The sequence below is a fragment of the Mixophyes fleayi genome, unplaced genomic scaffold (assembly GCF_038048845.1).
Source record: "Mixophyes fleayi isolate aMixFle1 unplaced genomic scaffold, aMixFle1.hap1 Scaffold_28, whole genome shotgun sequence".
In the NCBI taxonomy this organism is placed as follows: domain Eukaryota; kingdom Metazoa; phylum Chordata; class Amphibia; order Anura; family Limnodynastidae; genus Mixophyes; species Mixophyes fleayi.
Window position 1 is genome coordinate 269,793 of NW_027446866.1, and position 21,990 is coordinate 291,782.

General features: G+C 43.0%; 3 non-coding genes across 3 annotated transcripts; all 3 read left to right on the top strand.

The window, feature by feature from the left end:
* The first annotated feature begins 18,814 nt into the window (after positions 1-18,814).
* TRNAR-UCU (transfer RNA arginine (anticodon UCU)) lies at positions 18,815-18,900 on the top strand. Its single transcript is given in 2 exon segments — positions 18,815-18,851; positions 18,865-18,900. It is a non-coding gene; the product is annotated as a tRNA-Arg (tRNA).
* A 906-nt stretch (positions 18,901-19,806) lies between these two features.
* TRNAR-UCU (transfer RNA arginine (anticodon UCU)) lies at positions 19,807-19,892 on the top strand. The gene is given in 2 exon segments: positions 19,807-19,843; positions 19,857-19,892. It is a non-coding gene; the product is annotated as a tRNA-Arg (tRNA).
* A 906-nt stretch (positions 19,893-20,798) lies between these two features.
* On the top strand, positions 20,799-20,884 carry TRNAR-UCU (transfer RNA arginine (anticodon UCU)). Its single transcript is given in 2 exon segments — positions 20,799-20,835; positions 20,849-20,884. It is a non-coding gene; the product is annotated as a tRNA-Arg (tRNA).
* The last annotated feature ends 1,106 nt before the right edge of the window (positions 20,885-21,990 follow it).

The window sequence follows — 21,990 nt, forward strand, 5'->3', positions numbered from 1 at the left end:
AACTACGAGAGAGAATCTCAAAGGTCTTATGTTCACCGGCGTGTCCAGAAAAACGAGAGGCATGGAACCACGAAAGGATTTTCCTCCTCAGAGTAGGAGGCACGAGGGTCTTCCCAAATGGTAGCATTTTGGTGGATGAAGCAGCCAGAGAAATACATTTGGGGTCTAGAATAGCATGGTTGGGAACCTCTTCTACATCAGAGGACGTCACAAAAGCTCGAGATAGAGCGTCAGCTTTCTTGTTCTTAGCAGCTGGTTTGAAGGTTATAATTAATTCAAAACGGGAAAAGAAAAGAGACCATCTTGCTTGACGAGGGTTCAAGCATTGAGCAGATTGCAAATATGACAAGTTCTTATGATCCGTGAAGATCGTCACCGGATGGCGAGCTCCTTCCAACAAGTATCTCCATTCCTCTAATGCAGCTTTGATGGCCAGCAACTCCTTGTCCCCGATAGTATAGTTTTTCTCTGCGGGCAGAAGACCCCGAGAGTAGAAGGCACAAGGATGTAATTTTTGTTGCTCCGAGCGTTGGGAGAGAATAGCTCCTAAGCCCACATTAGAGGCATCTACTTCTAGGAAGAAGGGGAGTGTCACATCAGGTTGTCGCAGAATGGGAGCAGACGAGAAGGACTCTTTGAGGATTTGAAAGGCTTGGAGAGCCTCAGATGACCATTGCTTAGTATTAGCCCCTTTCCGAGTTAAGGCCACAATGGGAGATGCAATGGATGAGAAGTCTTGAATGAAGCGTCTATAGTAATTGGCAAAACCTAAAAAACGCTGGATGGCACGAAGAGTAGTTGGCTGAGGCCAATGTAGTACAGCATTTACTTTGTCTGGATCCATCTTCAGGCCAACTCCGGAAACTATATACCCCAAGAATGGAATCTGGGGTAACTCGAATGAACATTTTTCCAATTTACAGAACAATGAGTTTTTCCGTAGTCTGGAGAGGACCTCTGCCACATGTTGGTGATGAGAAGGCAGGTCCTGTGAGAAGATCAATATGTCGTCCAGGTAGACAACGACACATACATATAATAAGTCCCGAAAGATCTCATTGATGAAACCCTGGAAAACCGCGGGGGCATTACACAGCCCGAAGGGCATTACTAAATATTCGTAATGCCCATCTCTGGTGTTAAACGCGGTCTTCCATTCGTCACCGGAACGGATTCTAATTAAATTGTAGGCACCACGAAGATCCAACTTAGTAAATATCCGAGCTCCCTTGATGCGATCAAATAGCTCAGTGATCAGCGGAATGGGATACCGATTCTTGATAGTAATGGCGTTGAGTCCACGAAAATCTATACAAGGGCGTAATGATCCATCCTTCTTTTTGACGAAGAAGAACCCAGCTCCAGCGGGAGAGGTGGAAGGTCGAATGAACCCACGCTGGAGATTCTCCTGTATGTACTCAGATGTGGCTTGAGTTTCAGGTAACGAGAGAGGATAGACCCGACCCCTGGGAGGAGTCTTGCCAGGTAGAAGGTCGATCGGACAATCCCAAGAACGATGAGGAGGAAGACGTTCAGACTGAGCTTTATCAAACACATCGGCAAATGAAGCATACTGAGGAGGGAGTCCCGGGGAGGAAGATGAGATGGAAGATTGCTGTACTTTAAGAGGAATAACTTGAGAGAGACAACGATGGTGACATTCAGGCCCCCAAGACGTAACTTGAGGGGTGCGCCAGTCAATCTGGGGAGAGTGACATTGAAGCCATGGAAGGCCTAAGACAATCGGACTTGTCGTAACAGGAAGAATTAAAAACGAAATTTCTTCATGGTGTAGTACACCAATCTGAAGGGTTACTGGAGACGTACTCTGGGTGATGAGACCATTGATGAGACGTGATCCATCTATAGCCGTCACAGTAATGGGTGTTTTTAAAGTGATCACTGGTAGGGACCATTGATTCACTAGTGATTTAGAAATGAAATTTCCTGCTGCTCCGGAATCAATCAATGCCTGTGACTCAAAGGATTTAGTAGCAAAGGAAATCGTAACATCGAAAGCGCAGACTTTAGATTTCATAGACAATGGAGAGGACTCCAGGGACCCTAACTTCACCTCTCCAGAACTAGTTAGGGCCTGGCATTTCCCGATTTCTTAGGGCAAGAACTGAGCATATGTGTGGAATCAGCACAATAGATACAGAGTCTATTCTTTACTCTTCGTTTCCTCTCTTCTAAAGATAATTTGGAACGTCCTATCTCCATGGGAATCACAGAAGGTGAAACTGGACGAAATTGAGGGTTTAAACGAAGAGGTGCTTTAGCAGAAGTTGTTTTCTCAGATTCTCTTTCACGAAATCTCATGTCTACACGATGGCAAAGAGAGATCAAATCTTCTAGTGACGAAGGAAGCTCTTGGGTAGTCAGTGCATCTTTAATTTTATCGGAGAGCCCCTGCCAGAAGGCGGCAACTAATGCTTCAGTGTTCCACTGAAGTTCAGAGGCTAAGATCCTAAATTGAATGACATACTGTCCTACTGTATGGGAGCCTTGTCGCAAACGAAGAATGCTGGAAGCAGCGGAGGTCACACGACCTGGTTCATCGAACACACTTCGGAACGTGGAAATGAATTTGGCACTATCTTGTAGAATTGGATCGTTTCTTTCCCACAGAGGGGAGGCCCAAGCCAGGGCTTGTCCAGAAAACAATGAGATAAGATAGGCCACTCTGGAACGATGGGTAGAAAAATTTTGAGGTTGGAGTTCAAAATGGACTGAACATTGGTTAAGGAAACCTCTACAAGTTTTGGGGTCCCCGTCATATTTTGACGGAGTAGGCAGGTGAAGCGTAGGAGCTGTAGACACCTGGGATGGCACTGGGGAAACGGAGGAAAGCACAGGAGCTTCAATACTAGCTGTAACGGTCTGTCCAGATGTTCCTTGGGAGGTTAACGATTGGTAACATTGAAGTAACAGCTGTTGGCGAGCATCCTGTTGCTCCACACGACTGACCAGATGCTGCAGCATCTCTTTAGCAGTAGGTTCCGTATCTGGGTCTGTCATGGCCTGATCTTACTGTCACGGGCACTAGGAGTCTTTACCCAGGGATCACCAGGTGATAGGCTTACCAGAGCAGTATAGGTGGTAATATGGTACTCTGGTAGCAGGGTGATCACGGAACAGGAAATAGCAGATGATGAGATGCTCAGGAAAGTCTATGACTAGCAGCACTGGCAATATGGAGGTAGTAATACACGAGGAACTGTATGGACAAAGGACACGTGAAGGTAGTCAGTGGTCTGCGGTAGCAAGTTGTACCACTGCTATAGTGAGGAGGAATGTCCAACAGAAACGAGGAGGTGATGAGAGTCAGCGGTCTGCGGATAGCAAGTTGTACCGCTGTCTGAGTGAAGGAATGGAATCCAAGTGGAGATATCCGGGGAGTCAGTGGTCTGCGTTAGCAAGTTGTACCACTGCTATGTGAGAGGATACTGGAACAGGTGAAACTGTAAACAGGAGTCAGTGGTCTGCCACTAGCAAGTTGTACTACTGAATATATATGTGAGGAGGTGCACGGGGAGAGACTGCAACACAATATATACACGGGCACCTTGACTTTGATCCACAGTAATATGCACAATATAAATGTATATATGACTGAACAACACTGCCAATATAGAAAGTCTCTTGAAGTAATCCAGCACGAGATAACACAGTCAATGATGGCAATAGACTCAGCGGATAGCACACTCCAGAGGAGAACCAACACAGTCCAGCAAGGTATGCAATACACAGCACAGTCAATGAGAAGTATGCATACCGTGGTTCAGGAGAAGGCAGTCAGACAGGAGTGCAGAGATACCTGAACGGCAGGAGGCCGGCAGGATGCAAAGTCCCTGGATGGGTGAAGCGGTGGTCTAGTAGGTGCAGCGCACAGGTAGGTAGACCAGCAGGGAACACAGGAAAGCGTGGAGAGCGGATCAGCAGTAGATGGATGAGTAGCGCTGAGGAGTAGCAGCAGCGGGTCTCTGCGGGAACACGGAGGTAGCCAATAGCAACCAGCAGGTGCGGTAACGATGGGACACGGGAGAGCAGAGTTGAACTGGAACTGTTGATCACGGAGAGTAGCGGGCAGCAATAGTGGCAGCAGACTCAAGGAAACACGGGAGAGTTGACAAGGACTGAAGACTGAAGCGCACAGAGGCAGCGGATAGGAATCAGCCAAACAGTCACGATGAAACACAGACGGGTTGCAGGTTGAAGACTGTAGTGCACGGAGGCAGCGGATAGGAATCAGCTAACAGTCACGATGATGAAACACAGACGAGTTGCAGGTTGAAGACTGTAGTGCACGGAGGCAGCGGATAGGAATCAGCTAACAGTCCCAATAATAAATGGTAGAGTAGAAGTGGTTAGAAGACTGTAGTGCACGGAGGCAGCGGATAGGAATCAGCTCACAGTCACGATGATACAGTAGATGGTAGAAGTGGTATGGGAACCACAGTAGGAGAAGTGGTTTGAAGACTGTAGTGCACGGAGGCAGCGGATAGGAATCAGCTCACAGTCACGATGATACAGTAGATGGTAGAAGTGGTATGGGAACCACAGTAGTAGAAGTGGTTTGGAAACCACAGAGGTAGAAGTGGTTTGGAAACCACAGGAATCAGCTGGGCTGAATAAACGAGGAAACACAGGAACACCTTCAGAGACTCATGGGGAATGAGACTCCAAGATCAGGCAACGTGGTGTTGACCACAGGTGCTTAATATAGGGAGGTTGCCTGATCTGCCAATTAAGTTAAAGGAACATACACTGAAGGTTTGGAAAGGGCTGCGCATGCGCAGTCCCTCAGGATAGAGGACGTCCACGGTTCCTAATAGTCCGGGAAGAAGCACTCACAGTCCGGTGAGTGACAGCTATTTGATCGCATCAAGGGAGCTCGGATATTTACTAAGTTGGATCTTCGTGGTGCCTACAATTTAATTAGAATCCGTTCCGGTGACGAATGGAAGACCGCGTTTAACACCAGAGATGGGCATTACGAATATTTAGTAATGCCCTTCGGGCTGTGTAATGCCCCCGCGGTTTTCCAGGGTTTCATCAATGAGATCTTTCGGGACTTATTATATGTATGTGTCGTTGTCTACCTGGACGACATATTGATCTTCTCACAGGACCTGCCTTCTCATCACCAACATGTGGCAGAGGTCCTCTCCAGACTACGGAAAAACTCATTGTTCTGTAAATTGGAAAAATGTTCATTCGAGTTACCCCAGATTCCATTCTTGGGGTATATAGTTTCCGGAGTTGGCCTGAAGATGGATCCAGACAAAGTAAATGCTGTACTACATTGGCCTCAGCCAACTACTCTTCGTGCCATCCAGCGTTTTTTAGGTTTTGCCAATTACTATAGACGCTTCATTCAAGACTTCTCATCCATTGCATCTCCCATTGTGGCCTTAACTCGGAAAGGGGCTAATACTAAGCAATGGTCATCTGAGGCTCTCCAAGCCTTTCAAATCCTCAAAGAGTCCTTCTCGTCTGCTCCCATTCTGCGACAACCTGATGTGACACTCCCCTTCTTCCTAGAAGTAGATGCCTCTAATGTGGGCTTAGGAGCTATTCTCTCCCAACGCTCGGAGCAACAAAAATTACATCCTTGTGCCTTCTACTCTCGGGGTCTTCTGCCCGCAGAGAAAAACTATACTATCGGGGACAAGGAGTTGCTGGCCATCAAAGCTGCATTAGAGGAATGGAGATACTTGTTGGAAGGAGCTCGCCATCCGGTGACGATCTTCACGGATCATAAGAACTTGTCATATTTGCAATCTGCTCAATGCTTGAACCCTCGTCAAGCAAGATGGTCTCTTTTCTTTTCCCGTTTTGAATTAATTATAACCTTCAAACCAGCTGCTAAGAACAAGAAAGCTGACGCTCTATCTCGAGCTTTTGTGACGTCCTCTGATGTAGAAGAGGTTCCCAACCATGCTATTCTAGACCCCAAATGTATTTCTCTGGCTGCTTCATCCACCAAAATGCTACCATTTGGGAAGACCCTCGTGCCTCCTACTCTGAGGAGGAAAATCCTTTCGTGGTTCCATGCCTCTCGTTTTTCTGGACACGCCGGTGAACATAAGACCTTTGAGATTCTCTCTCGTAGTTACTGGTGGCCTTCAATGAGGAGAGACGTCAAAGAGTTTATTGCTTCCTGTGATTTATGTTCTCAGTTCAAATCCTCCCGCAGAACTCCAGCAGGGTTGCTGCGACCACTACCCATTCCGTCCAAGCCTTGGACCCATATTAGTATGGATTTCGTTACTGATTTGCCACCAAGTAAGAATCACAATACTATTTGGGTAGTGGTAGACAGATTTTCGAAGATGGCTCATTTCGTCCCTCTGTCCGGTTTACCTTCCTCGTCTACTCTGGCTGAACATTTCATTAAAGAAATCTTCCGCATCCATGGATGTCCGTCTGAGATTGTGTCAGATAGAGGAGTACAATTCGTTTCCAGATTCTGGCGGGCCCTTTGTAAAACCTTGGGCATACGATTAGCACTCTCATCGTCTTACCATCCGCAATCTAACGGACAAACGGAACGAGTCAATCAAGATCTTGAGACTTTTATTAGGATGTTCTCTTCAGCCAACCAAGACAACTGGGTAGAATTGCTCCCTTGGGCTGAATTCGCCCATAACAACATGTACCATGAGTCATCATCCAAAACTCCATTCTTTGTGGTCTACGGTCACCATCCGTCTTTTCCGGAATTTCCTGCCCTCCCGCCCACCCAAGTTCCTGCTGTGGAGACTGCTTGTCAGACCTTCAAAAATATCTGGTCTCAGGTCAAAACCTGTTTAAAGAAGACATCTAACAAATATAAGTCTTTCGCAGATAAGAAGAGGCGGGCTATTCCACCACTAAAAATTGGAGATCGTGTCTGGTTATCTACCAAAAATATTCGTTTGAAGGTTCCATCTATGAAATTCGCCCCTCGTTTTATTGGTCCATATAGGATCATTCAAGTTATCAATCCAGTATGTGTTAAACTTCTTCTTCCTAAGAATCTTCGGATCTCCAATGCCTTCCATGTGTCCTTGCTCAAACCTCTCATCATCAACCGTTTCTCGACTCCTTCCTCAGCACCGCAGCCAGTTCAAGTTCATCAGGAGGAGGATTTCGAGATTACTGAGGTATTGGATGCAAAAATTTCGCGAGGAGTCCTCCGTTTCCTCGTTCATTGGAAGGGCTTTGGTCCTGAAGAGCGTTCATGGATCAAAGCTGAAGATCTTAATGCTCCTGCCCTTCTGAAGAAGTTTTATTCCAAAAATCCGGACAAGCCCGGTTCCAGGCGTTCTGTGCCCACCTTTAAAAGGGGGGGTACTGTCACTCACCGGACTGTGAGTGCTTCTTCCCGGACATTTAGGAACCGTGGCCGTCCTCCATCCTGAGGGACTGCGCATGCGCAGCCCTTTCTATACCTCCAGTGTATGTTCCTTTAACTTAATTGGCAGATCAGGCAACCTCCCTATATTAAGCACCTGTGGTCATCACCACATGGCCTGATCTTGGAGTCTCATTCCCCATGAGTCTCTGAAGGTGTTCCTGTGTTTCCTTGTTTATTCAGCCCTGCTGATTCCTGTGGTTTCCAAACCACTTCTACCTCTGTGGTTTCCAAACCACTTCTGCTACTGTGGTTCCCATACCACTTCTACCATCTACTGAATCATCGTGACTGTGAGCTGATTCCTATCCGCTGCCTCCGTGCACTACAGTCTTCTAATCACTTCAACTCTACCATGTATCATTGGGACTGTTAGCTGATGCCTATCCGCTGCCTCCGTGCATTACAGGCTTCAACCACATCCACTCACCTGTTCATGATTGTGACTGCCAGCTGATTCCTATCCGCTGCCTCCGTGCACTACAGTCTTCAACCTGCAACCCGTCTGTGTTTCATCGTGACTGTTTGGCTGATTCCTATCCGCTGCCTCTGTGCGCTTCAGTCTTCAGTCCTTGTCAACGCTCCCGTGTTTCCTTGAGTCTGCCTCCACTATTGCTACCCGCTATTCTCCGTGATCAACAGTGCCTGTTCAACTCTGCTCTCCCGTGTCCCATCGTTACTGCACCTGCTGGTTGCTATTGGCTACCTCCGTGTTCCCGCAGAGACCCGCTGCTGCTACTCCTCAGCACTACTCATCCATCTACTGCTGATCCGCTCTCCACGCTTTCCTGTGTTCCCTGCTGGTCTACCTTCCCGTGCGCTGCACCTACTAGACCACCGCTTCACCCATCCAGGGACTTCGCATCCTGCCGGCCTCCTGCCGTTCAGGTATCTCTGCACTCCTGTCTGACTGCCTCCTGAACCACGGTATGCATACTTCTCATTGACTGTGCTGTGTATTGCATACCTTGCTGGACTGTGTTGGTTCTCCTCTGGAGTGTGCTATCCGCTGAGTCTATTGCCATCATTGACTGTGTTATCTTATGCTGGACTACTTCAAGAGACTTTCTATATTGGCAGTATTGTTCAGTCATTTATACATTTATATTGTGCATATTACTGTGGATCAAAGTCAAGGTGCCCGTGTATATATTGTGTTGCAGTCTCTCCCCGTGCACCTCCTCACATATATATTCAGTAGTACAACTTGCTAGTGGCAGACCACTGACTCCTGTTTACAGTTTCACCTGTTCCAGTATCCTCTCACATAGCAGTGGTACAACTTGCTAACGCAGACCACTGACTCCCCGGATATCTCCACTTGGATTCCATTCCTTCACTCAGACAGCGGTACAACTTGCTATCCGCAGACCGCTGACTCTCATCACCTCCTCGTTTCTGTTGGACATTCCTCCTCACTATAGCAGTGGTACAACTTGCTACCGCAGACCACTGACTACCTTCACGTGTCCGTTGTCCATACAGTTCCTCGTGTATTACTACCTCCATATTGCCAGTGCTGCTAGTCATAGACTTTCCTGAGCATCTCATCATCTGCTATTTCCTGTTCCGTGATCACCCTGCTACCAGAGTACCATATTACCACCTATACTGCTCTGGTAAGCCTATCACCTGGTGATCCCTGGGTAAAGACTCCTAGTGCCCGTGACAGTCATGAGAAACAAGAATTATGTAAAAGGATTGATGTAAGTCATTGTTTCCAAGAGAAAGGGAGACAGGAGTGTAAAAAAGCGTTGTTTTTGGACGGCAATGAAGAAATGACTATGTTTTGCGATTTCTCTTGGTCAGAAAAACTTAGAAAGTGTATAATTGTGGGCAATGTTAGAAATGTCATGAGAAACAAGAATTATGTAAAAGAATTGATGTAAGTCATTGTTTCCAAGAGAAAGGGAGACAGGAGTGTAAAAAAGCGTTGTTTTTGGACGGCAATGAAGAAATGACTATTTTTTGCGATTTCTCTAGCTCTGAAAGACTTAGAAAGTTGATAATTGTGGGCAATGTTAGAAATGTCATGAGAAACAAGAATTATGTAAAAGGATTGATGTAAGTCATTGTTTCCAAGAGAAAGGGAGACAGGAGTGTAAAAAAGCGTTGTTTTTGGACGCCAATGAAGAAATGACTATTTTTTGCGATTTCTCTTGCTCAGAAAGACTTAGAAAGTTGATAATTGGGGGCAATGTTAGAAATGTCATGAGAAACAAGAATTATGTAAAAGAATTAATGTAAGTCATTGTTTCCAAGAGAAAGGGAGACAGGAGTGTAAAAAAGCGTTGTTTTTGGACGGCAATGAAGAAATGACTATGTTTTGCGATTTCTCCTGCTCAGAAAGACTTAGAAAGTTGATAATTGTGGGCAATGTTAGAAATGTCATGAGAAACAAGAATTATGTAAAAGGATTGATGTAAGTCATTGTTTCCAAGAGAAAGGGAGACAGGAGTGTAAAAAAGCGTTGTTTTTGGACGGCAATGAAGAAATGACTATGTTTTGCGATTTCTCCTGCTCAGAAAGACTTAGAAAGTTGATAATTGTGGGCAATGTTAGAAATGTCATGAGAAACAAGAATTATGTAAAAGAATTGATGTAAGTCATTGTTTCCAAGAGAAAGGGAGACAGGAGTGTAAAAAAGCGTTGTTTTTGGACGGCAATGAAGAAATGACTATGTTTTGCGATTTCTCCTGCTCAGAAAGACTTAGAAAGTTGATAATTGTGGGCAATGTTAGAAATGTCATGAGAAACAAGAATTATGTAAAAGAATTGATGTAAGTCATTGTTTCCAAGAGAAAGGGAGACAGGAGTGTAAAAAAGCGTTGTTTTTGGACGGCAATGAAGAAATGACTATGTTTTGCGATTTCTCCTGCTCAGAAAGACTTAGAAAGTTGATAATTGTGGGCAATGTTAGAAATGTCATGAGAAACAAGAATTATGTAAAAGAATTGATGTAAGTCATTGTTTCCAAGAGAAAGGGAGACAGGAGTGTAAAAAAGCGTTGTTTTTGGACGCCAATGAAGAAATGACTATTTTTTGCGATTTCTCTTGCTCAGAAAGACTTAGAAAGTTGATAATTGGGGGCAATGTTAGAAATGTCATGAGAAACAAGAATTATGTAAAAGGATTGATGTAAGTCATTGTTTCCAAGAAAAAGGGAGACAGGAGTGTAAAAAAGCGTTGTTTTTGGACGGCAATGAAGAAATGACTATGTTTTGCGATTTCTCCTGCTCAGAAAGACTTAGAAAGTTGATAATTGTGGGCAATGTTAGAAATGTCATGAGAAACAAGAATTATGTAAAAGAATTGATGTAAGTCATTGTTTCCAAGAGAAAGGGAGACAGGAGTGTAAAAAAGCGTTGTTTTTGGACGGCAATGAAGAAATGACTATGTTTTGAGATTTCTCTAGCTCAGAAAGACTTAGAAAGTTGATAATTGTGGGCAATGTTAGAAATGTCATGAGAAACAAGAATTATGTAAAAGAATTGATGTAAGTCATTGTTTCCAAGAGAAAGGGAGACAGGAGTGTAAAAAAGCGTTGTTTTTGGACGGCAATGAAGAAATGACTATGTTTTGAGACTTCTCTAGCTCAGAAAGACTTAGAAAGTTGATAATTGTGGGCAATGTTAGAAATGTCATGAGAAACAAGAATTATGTAAAAGGATTGATGTAAGTTATTGTTTCCAAGAGAAAGGGAGACAGGAGTGTAAAAAAGCGTTGTTTTTGGACGGCAATGAAGAAATGACTATGTTTTGCGATTTCTCTTGGTCAGAAAGACTTAGAAAGTGTATAATTGTGGGCAATGTTAGAAATGTCATGAGAAACAAGAATTATGTAAAAGAATTGATGTAAGTCATTGTTTCCAAGAGAAAGGGAGACAGGAGTGTTAAAAAGCGTTGTTTTTGGACGGCAATGAAGAAATGACTATGTTTTGCGATTTCTCCTGCTCAGAAAGACTTAGAAAGTTGATAATTGTGGGCAATGTTAGAAATGTCATGAGAAACAAGAATTATGTAAAAGGATTGATGTAAGTCATTGTTTCCAAGAGAAAGGGAGACAGGAGTGTAAAAAAGCGTTGTTTTTGGACGGCAATGAAGAAATGACTATGTTTTTCGATTTCTCCTGCTCAGAAAGACTTAGAAAGTTGATAATTGTCGGCAATGTTAGAAATGTCATGAGAAACAAGAATTATGTAAAAGAATTGATGTAAGTCATTGTTTCCAAGAGAAAGGGAGACAGGAGTGTAAAAAAGCGCTGTTTTTGGCCCTCTGCACCTGATTTATCTCGGAACGCAGAGTTGACGCAATGTGCGTTGTTTTTAAATTGGACAGAAATTTCATGGCAGTACGCCCGTACCCAAGTACACACAGATCTAGTTGAATATGGGTATAAGTATGCTCTGCCTATACGGCACATGCCTTATGCAGACAGATACAACACACTACAGGATATGCACAAAGCATATGTGCAATATAAATTCCCCTAGTAGGCTACCTTGTGCTGGGTCACTGGGCCACCTGCAATTTTTCCTTTAAAATGTTCATAATAGGCTGCTGAGTCGAGTCTTGCCCCCCCAGGCTAAATTTTGGCAGCCCTCCCCTGTCCATCCGCAGGCCTGGTGTTATCTGTCCTACCTATAATTAGTGCCAGGAGTTCACATGGTTAAAATCTAGAGATATTCACTGACCCCCGTGTTTTGGTTTTGGTTTTGGATCTGCATTAACTTTGTGTTTTGGATTTGGTTTTGATTTTGGCAAAACCACCCTCGCGTGTTTTGGTTTTGGATCCCGATTTTTTTTCTAAATTCCCTATTTTTTGTACATTATTATTAACCTCAATACCATTAATTTCCAATCATTTCCAGTCAATTTTTGCCAAGTGACTGCTGCCCCTCCTGTTTCTGTATGAGCAATGGTACTGAGCAATGGCACTGGAGACCGAAGAGTGACAAGAACACTGCTAACCCTGTTTCTTTTTGAGTAATGGCACTGAGCAATGTCACTGGAGACTGGAGAGTGACAAGAACACTGCTACTCCTGTTTCTGTGTGAGCAATGGAGCTGGATCTCCTGGGGATGATGGTACGTATGGAATCCAAAACCAGCGAGATCCGACAACGTAACAATGACATTTTGCCTCTATTCATATCCGAGGACATACTAAAATAAAGAGCCGGCTCGCGAGCTTATTCGGCTCCCCTAAGTTTGGGTGGGCTCGGTTTTCAGAAAACTGAGCCTGAGCATCTCTATTAAAATCATGTACTAAAGGAAGAAATTATAAAAGGGCTGGTGTAGAGGATGAGAAGGGAGTGGGGAAAGTGTGCAGAGAGATCTCTGACCACCAGTATAAATTGAGCTGCACAACCTACTTTATTAGATACACACAATATATATTAAAACCAGGCTAAAAAAGGTCCTTATAAATCTGGGAAAGCTCGCTCCAAGGAACATATGTTTTTATTAATGTTTAATGGGCTATGGAGCAGATTTCCTGCATATGCCTTGTGAGATTAACTTAGCAATACATTCAGAGATACTGGAAACCAGAGTAGACTTTCAGGCTTTAGGAATGAGAGCTTTAGCTGCATTGAGAAGGAGAAGTATACTGTTTTCTTATATTTTGAGGTAGGAGTAGCCAATTTATGTAACAAGATGCTTCACTGGTCCCGCATGATTGAAATATAAAGGTTATTTCACATATTTAATAAATGTGTCCAAATGGCCTGATAATGGGAAAACATATCCAGCATAGCTTAGAGCAACGTAATTATGTGGGGGTGTCTCCGTTGAAGACCCCCGCCAGCGATGTGTCCCTGGAGGGACAGAAGATGCCGGAGCCGGTGCCCGTGAAGAGGGCGAAGATATCCGGCAGCGCTGTGCCCCTGGAGGGGCTGAAGAGGTCCCTGATGGTGCCCAGCAGGAAGAAAGAAGAGAAGAAGGACTTACCCGTCCATCGATCCAGCGGCGGTGAGTATAACTTCTTTCTTGCAGGTCCTGTGCGCGGGGGAAGGATGAGCCAATCAGGGCTCATCTTTCCCCGCTGGCCAATCAGCGGCCGGATGCGCGAGCCAATCGCGGCTCGCGCCCGGCCATTCAAAAGATTGGCGCCGACGCGAGCCAATCAGCGCTCGCGCCGGCTGATGACGTCACGCCGGCGACTATATAAGTCGCCGGGTGGCGCCATTTTGGCAGAAGTCCGTCGGCGGAGAAGAGAGAGGACGTCTCTGCAAGACGTCCAGCAAGAAGACCAGCGGCAGCGGCGGCAGGGGGCCCTTGTAAGGGCCGTGAGCTACCCTGCCGCCAGAAGACTCCAAGCAAGTGGCCAACCTCTCATCACTTTGCCACCATCCTTCTCATTAAGTTACATGTTTGTTTTGTACATATATTGAGTAGGATCATTGATGACTTTAATTAACTCTTACAGTGAGTGAGCGTTGGTACTGTATTACTGGTGGCAGTTGTGTGTGTGTTAAACTGCTTATTACATTGCTTGGAGTGTACCTCATAAGGCGTTTCTCTGTCGAAGTTCAGCACAAAGGCGCAAAATAGTTCCCATTAAAAGTGTAAAACATCTTATAAGTGTGGGAACGGGAGTCTGCACCTTCGCACTGAAAGGAACACGTTCCCTCTCCACCGCTTTATCTCATTACAGTAATATCGCACAGCAAACAGTCTTATTTCTGCAATGCTCTGCAAAACTTGGCGCGTTGGTACTCCTGCAGAGCACTTTACTAATAATGTTCTGAATGTGCAACTCATCTGCTCCAGCTGTGTAATCTGTGCCACCATCATGCTCCATAAACTTACGCTCCTCAGTGGAAATATAGGTACACTTGCGCAAATCGAGGTGCACCAAGGATTCAAAACATGATTTGTGGTTCCTAAATTATTTCCAAAATGTCACTATAGTTTCCACCAATTCATAAACGATATGCCGGCCTTCCTATCCCTGTCATGTTCTGTTCTATTAATAACATTGGCACCCTCTTTTGGCTTAATGGCAACTCTAAGTGTCAACAAGGACCAAGAACTTAGTGCTAGGTTACACACAAAGCACACACGCATGAAACTGGCACTTCCAGGTACTATGTAATTCACCCAGTGTAAATCAAGCACAAGGCATACTTAAAACACACATAAATTTCAAACATGGGGAGTGAAGGGATTCACGGAGTGGGGTAGAGGAAGAGTAGTCTCGTTGCAGCATTCAGGATGGATTGTAGAGGGAACAGGCCAGTGAGAAGGAGTTTACAATAGTCAAAGCAGGAAATAATTAGCCAATAGACCAGGGTTTTAGTTACTTTCTGAGTGAAGAAGAGGCGCATTTTAGAGGAGGCAACAAGAATGTGTGAGGGACTGGATGTGATGGGTGACTCCAGGATGGCAGCATGCATGGGGAACAAGGATGAGAGTAAAGTTGTCAACTGTGAGGTAGATGTGAGGAGCAGTAAAGGCATTAGCAAGGGGGGACTGATAAGCTCAGATTCATGTATGTCTAATTGGAGATTATTATTATTATTATTAATTTTTATTTATAGTGCGCCACTAGGTGTCCGTAGCGCCGTACAGGGACAAACGAAATTACAATACGAGGTGAGACAGCACAGTACAGTAAACAATAAGCACAGTAACTCAGTGAGCTCAAAGCACAGCTAGGGGGGCGGGGGAGGGGAGAGGGGAAGATCCATCTAAGACAGAGTCCAAGAGGGAGGGCCCGGGTGACAGGGAGACCCCCAGGGGGGGAGGAGGGAGCAAGGGGGGACAAGGGGAAGAGGGTCCTCAAAGAGGAGGGCGAGGTAGCTGGAGAGCAGAGTTAAAAGTGGTGAAGACAGGAGGAGAGAAGACCCTGCTCAAAGGAGCGTACAATCTAAGGGGAGGGGTAGACAGAAAGAGAGACACGGGGGAGAGAGGGAGGAATGGAGGATAAGGGAAGGGGAAAGAGGCAGACGAAAAGGTAGGAAGTTAAGTGGGAGACTGGAAGGCTTTAAGAAAAAGGGAGATATTGGGTCATCCAGGTGGAGATGGAGATAAGGTATTTGGACACGAGATAATAAAAAGGAGGGGTTGAGGGAGGAAAGGTAGATTTGGGTGTCGTCTGTGTAGAGGTGGTATTGAAGGCTGAAAGATGTGTAAATAGAGATGAATAGAGGGCCAAGAACAGAGCCTTGGGGAACACCAATAGCGAAAGGAAGAGGATGGGAGCAAGAGTTGGAAGTAGACACACTGAAGGAGGATTGCACGAATTTTCCACACATCTGCACACTAAACTTGTTATGACAAATAACGGAACAGGAAGACCCTCACAGAAACTCTTGAGAAGACCTTTCTACAAATTGCAATCACAAGACGTCACAACCAATAGTGCTTTACAACTTTATTACGGAGGGAGGTAACGACGCAAAGATTTAGCGTCTCGCAACGATATGCTACAAACCTCCTAATGCGTGGAATGCGAAAATTTTGACATCACTCTGCATTCCACAATGGAACACACCAAGGGGTAAATGTATGAAGCTCCGGGTTCTTCAACACCCGCGAGTTCGGCGTCTTCGGCGTTTAAAGGCGCTGCATTGTAAAGGGAAGTTTCCCTTTTTCCTAAAATTATAATATATACATTTAGTCATATAATGCAAAACTAACAATAGGCCTTTTGAAATTATTAACTTATATCCTTTGTTCCTAGTCGAGAGATCATTTGATTTTCAATTAGTTTTAATGGTTTAAATTTTTCAATATACTTAGGTTTCAATCTTTATCTAGTAAAAAAGAGGCGTACAACAGCGCACATTAGTTTTTGTTGTAAGCACTATTTGTATCTGTAATGGGTGTATCTCAGTCTCTCTCCTTACTGTTGTCTGAGAGTTTGTAGGTAACAATGTTTTGGTGGAATTATACCGACAAGACTTTGATGTATTTTTATAAAAACTTTTTTGTGGTTTTAATTAGTAAATCAGTTAATATTACCACTTACTCGTTCCTGGTAAGTCCAAAATTACTGGAATGAAGCTGTTGGTCGCTGTCCTTCTAATCCAGGTAGATTGTTTCTGAAGAGTTGTAGTTGGGAAATCTTGACCTTCTTCTTGAACACTTGATTGGCTGTAGCCAAAGTCCTTCATGTAGTCCTGGTGGATTGTGTCTGCTCCTTGATCTCCTCTCTCCCCTGCACTTCACTCACTGTTGCTCACTGATCCTCTCTCTGGTACTTTCCCTCTCCATGCTATTCAGCGCTTTCCCTGACGGAAAATCATTTATGACTGAAATCTCCTTTTTGCTTAACTTTATTATCATCTCTGCGCATCTCTAGCCCAAAATGTCAACAAGTCAGCGGCCACTTCAGCTCTCATTAGCATCTGCATATAGAATGATGGCAGACATTTGGAAGTCGTATCGTTTATTAACATGATGTTTTTAAACACAATTACATCAAATTGAACTTTAATTTAATATCACATATAATTCCTGGTTGTGAAGATTTGTTCCTGGTAAAGTCCCTATTTGCTAATATTGCACAGTGCGATACCTCTTATTCTGTATATTGGAAATATCACAATGTATTCTTAAAAACTAACGTTCATTGAAGAATAGTATTAAAAAAACAACACCATTGTATTATAACCAAGATCAATAAACATGTTATGGTGGGCGCTGTAACGCACCAAGGTCTATAGAGACAGTAGCACACATGGTGTGCTTACATGCACATGTCCAGCATCAACGTGCCCTGGAAATGACTAAAGTGTCAGCAATTCAGCACATAGGATTGATGTAATCCATTGGATTTTAGCCAGTTTAAAACCACTTGAGGATCTGAGTACCCTGCGGAAGAAAATTGACTGAACATACATCTCCTCTCTTGTCTCAAAATATCTCCCAACTCGGCAACTCCATTCTGCACAAGATATGCATCTCTCATCCACCCTCATTACATCCTCCCATTCCCGGTTACAGGAATTTTCTCGGGCTGCACCCACTCTATGGAATTCTCTCCCTCGCACAATAAGACTTTCCTCTGGTCTACAAGCTTTCAAGCGTTCTCTGAAAACCCACCTCTTCAGACAAGCTTATAATATTCCTCCACCACCCTCTTAACCTCACTACCTTACCCTATTACCACCCGTTACACAATTTCACACAAGACAACTACCCCCTGACCAACATTGTTGTGTGACAGGATCATTTAGCTTATGAGTCTCTTTTACCTTTGCAGCCTGGCTGGCCCGAAATGCAAAATGTTGACTTAGCCTCATGTATCAAACTCCCATTGTCCCATAGATTGTAAACTTGCGAGCAGGGCCTTCTCACCTCTTTGTCTGTTTTACCCAGTTTGTTTATTAGTTTACTATGTTTTTCCCCAATTGTAAAGTGCTACGGAATATGTTGGCGCTATATAAATAGATGATGATGAAAGAAGAACAGAACAATTCCACCCAAATTACAGTTTTATTAGCCAACAAACACCTTCATCTCCTACTGAACAAAAAAAATGCTGACTTCCCAATCAGTGATAATCTATGGATAACACTGATTGGATGACTGTCATGTCATCCAATCACTAAAGGTGATATATTTGTCCTAAGCGCTGCATTCCTTCAATTTGGAGCATTCCATTCTGTCAGTTGACGGGGGGGGGGGGCTGAGCATCAAAAAAGTGACGTGAGTGCAGAGTTCTCCAAAGAAATGGTTGTTGTTATGTCTGATCATCTTAAATGCAGCGATTGGAAGAAATGGCATCCAGGATAAGCAGTTTGCCTAAGATATATATGTTCTAAGAACTTGGTAAATGATATCTCACAAACATCAGAGGAAAACAGAATTATTTAGTACACTCTAATCTCTAAAGTTGTCCAAGTATAAAGGGGTTATGCCATAAAATAAACAGGACTTCTAGCCAAACTTGGCATTTGGAATACTCAGACATGTCTATTTTTGCCACTTTGACAATCCATAGCAACATTTCTTTCCATGGAATCAATTATTTCACTCCACCATGTGATTTCATTGTTACAGATGATAAAAGTGGAATAATACTGGAAAAAATTTTGATAAAATGCTGGAGTGACTCCTTTTATTTCAAACAGGACTTCTAGCCAAAATTGGCATTTGGAAGACACAGACATGGTTATTTTTGCCATTTGGCAGACAGGTTATGAATATCTGACACTCTTTTTGAAATTTATAACAATGGAAACATTTTTTCAATCCACCACTTGAACCCATTGTTACCGATAATAATTGAAGAAATATGTCTGTGACATTCTTCTGTGTCTCACTCAACCAATAATCCAACTGTCAATCAGTAATAACAAGCTTTAAACTCCTAATCGGTACCAACCGCTATCTTGTCTGCTACTTTTCTGCCATCAACCTGTACCTGTATGTGTTAAAAAAGAAAATTTGCTACCAACAGGGGCTCTGTGGCGCAATGGATAGTGCATTGGACTTCTAGTATGTTGTAGTTATACAAAGGTTGTGGGTTCGAGTCCCACCAGAGTCATTGCATCACTTGCAAACTTTTAACATTCACATATGCTTGGATGTAACTTACAGATTGTAGGTTTGAATCCTAACAAAAATGTAGAAATGAGCTTTCCTACCGAAAATCCTCAAATTGGGTAAGACAAAATACTGAATTAATTCCTGATACTTGAAATAGAATTTGTAGGCTTAATAGCCAGTTGGAAGACTTAGTCATGTCTTTTAGTGCCATTATTGCAGAGTTGTAAAACTTTCACAATCCATAACAACATTTCTTACTTTGGAATCAATTATTTCACTCCACCATGTGATTTCATTGTTACAGATGATAAAAGTGGAATAATACTGGAAAAAAAATTTATAAAATGCCGGAGCGACTCCTCTTATTTCAGACAGGACTTCTAGCCAAACTTGGCATTTGGAATACTCAGACATGTCTATTTTTGCCACTTTGACAATCCATAGCAACATTTCTTTCCATGGAATCAATTATTTCACTCCACCATGTGATTTCATTGTTACAGATGATAAAAGTGGAATAATACTGGAAAAAATTTTGATAAAATGCTGGAGTGACTCCTTTTATTTCAAACAGGACTTCTAGCCAAAATTGGCATTTGGAAGACACAGACATGGTTATTTTTGCCATTTGGCAGACAGGTTATGAATATCTGACACTCTTTTTGAAATTTATAACAATGGAAACATTTTTTCAATCCACCACTTGAACCCATTGTTACCGATAATAATTGAAGAAATATGTCTGTGACATTCTTCTGTGTCTCACTCAACCAATAATCCAACTGTCAATCAGTAATAACAAGCTTTAAACTCCTAATCGGTACCAACCGCTATCTTGTCTGCTACTTTTCTGCCATCAACCTGTACCTGTATGTGTTAAAAAAGAAAATTTGCTACCAACAGGGGCTCTGTGGCGCAATGGATAGTGCATTGGACTTCTAGTATGTTGTAGTTATACAAAGGTTGTGGGTTCGAGTCCCACCAGAGTCATTGCATCACTTGCAAACTTTTAACATTCACATATGCTTGGATGTAACTTACAGATTGTAGGTTTGAATCCTAACAAAAATGTAGAAATGAGCTTTCCTACCGAAAATCCTCAAATTGGGTAAGACAAAATACTGAATTAATTCCTGATACTTGAAATAGAATTTGTAGGCTTAATAGCCAGTTGGAAGACTTAGTCATGTCTTTTAGTGCCATTATTGCAGAGTTGTAAAACTTTCACAATCCATAACAACATTTCTTACTTTGGAATCAATTATTTCACTCCACCATGTGATTTCATTGTTACAGATGATAAAAGTGGAATAATACTGGAAAAAAAATTTATAAAATGCCGGAGCGACTCCTCTTATTTCAGACAGGACTTCTAGCCAAACTTGGCATTTGGAATACTCAGACATGTCTATTTTTGCCACTTTGACAATCCATAGCAACATTTCTTTCCATGGAATCAATTATTTCACTCCACCATGTGATTTCATTGTTACAGATGATAAAAGTGGAATAATACTGGAAAAAATTTTGATAAAATGCTGGAGTGACTCCTCTTATTTCAAACAGGACTTCTAGCCAAAATTGGCATTTGGAAGACACAGACATGGTTATTTTTGCCATTTGGCAGACAGGTTGTGAATATCTGACACTCTTTTTGAAATTTGTAACAATGGAAACATTTTTTCAATCCACCACTTGAACCCATTGTTACCGATAATAATTGAAGAAATATGTCTGTGACATTCTTCTGTGTCTCACTCAACCAAGAATCCAACTGTCAATCAGTAATAACAAGCTTTGAGCTCCTACTCGGTACTAACCGCTATCTTGTCTGCTACTTTTCTGCCATCAACCTGTACCTGTATGTGTTAAAAAAGATAATTTACTACCAACAGCGGCTCTGTGGCGCAATGGATAGCGCATTGGACTTCTAGTATGCTGTAGTTATTCAAAGGTTGTGGGTTCGAGTCCCACTAGAGTCATTGCATCACTTGCAAACTTTTAACATTCACATATGTCTGGATGTAACTTACAGATTGTAGGTTTGAATCCTAACAAAAATGTGGAAATGAGCTTTCCTACCTAAAATCCTCAAATTGGGTAGGACAAAATACTGGAATAATTCCTGATACTTAGTCCCTTTCCTTACTGGGAAGAAAAGCAGGCCATTTGGAAACCCATGTACAAACTTGCTTTGCAATACCTAAGCTGCCCACCCTCCAGTGTGTACTCTGAACGAGTGTTCAGCACAGCAGGGAACTTAGTCAGTGATCGCCGTAGAAGGTTACTTCCCAAAAATGTGGAGAAAATGATGTTTATAAAAATGAACTACATCTTCCACGAGGAAGGCCTTCACCATCCAAGCACTGACTGTTCTTTAATGGCGGATTCAAGCGGCGATGAATTGATAGTCTGTGATGATGACGTACACACTGATGAGGGTGAGGATTAAGCTGAAGATGATGCCGATAACATCTTTTTAAAACTTTCTATGTAAGTGTAGGGTGCAATCTACCCCCAAAGAGGAAAGGGACTTGTGGCATTTCCATATCACATACCATCTTGAAAGGCTGCTGTTAGGGCAATTTATCCTTAAGGGTAGGGTGTCATAGACAGAGTGACCCTAAACTGGCTTTGTCCATTTTTCATAATATTGTACAGTCTATAATGGCTGAATTTTTGGGTATTTTATACAAGTGGAGGGGGGCCTAGAGAGACAGAAACCAAACTGGCTTTTTCCATGTCAATTAATATTGTACAGTCTATAATGGCTGAATTTTTTGGTATTTTATACAAGTGGAGGGGGGCCTAGAGAGACAGAAACCAAACTGCCTTTGTCCATTTTTATTTATATTGTACAGTCTATAACGGCTGAATTTTTTAGTATTTTCTACAAGTGGAGGGGGGCCTAGAGAGACAGAAACCAAACTGCCTTTGTCCATTTATTTAGATATTTAACTATAAGTGTAGGGTGTAATATAAACCCAAAGACGATGGCTGCATTGCCAATAGGCTGAGATGAAGAGGAAGACAATCTGGTTTGTGTGTAGAATTAATGACGGCCTACCGGGATTAAACAGTTTTTTTC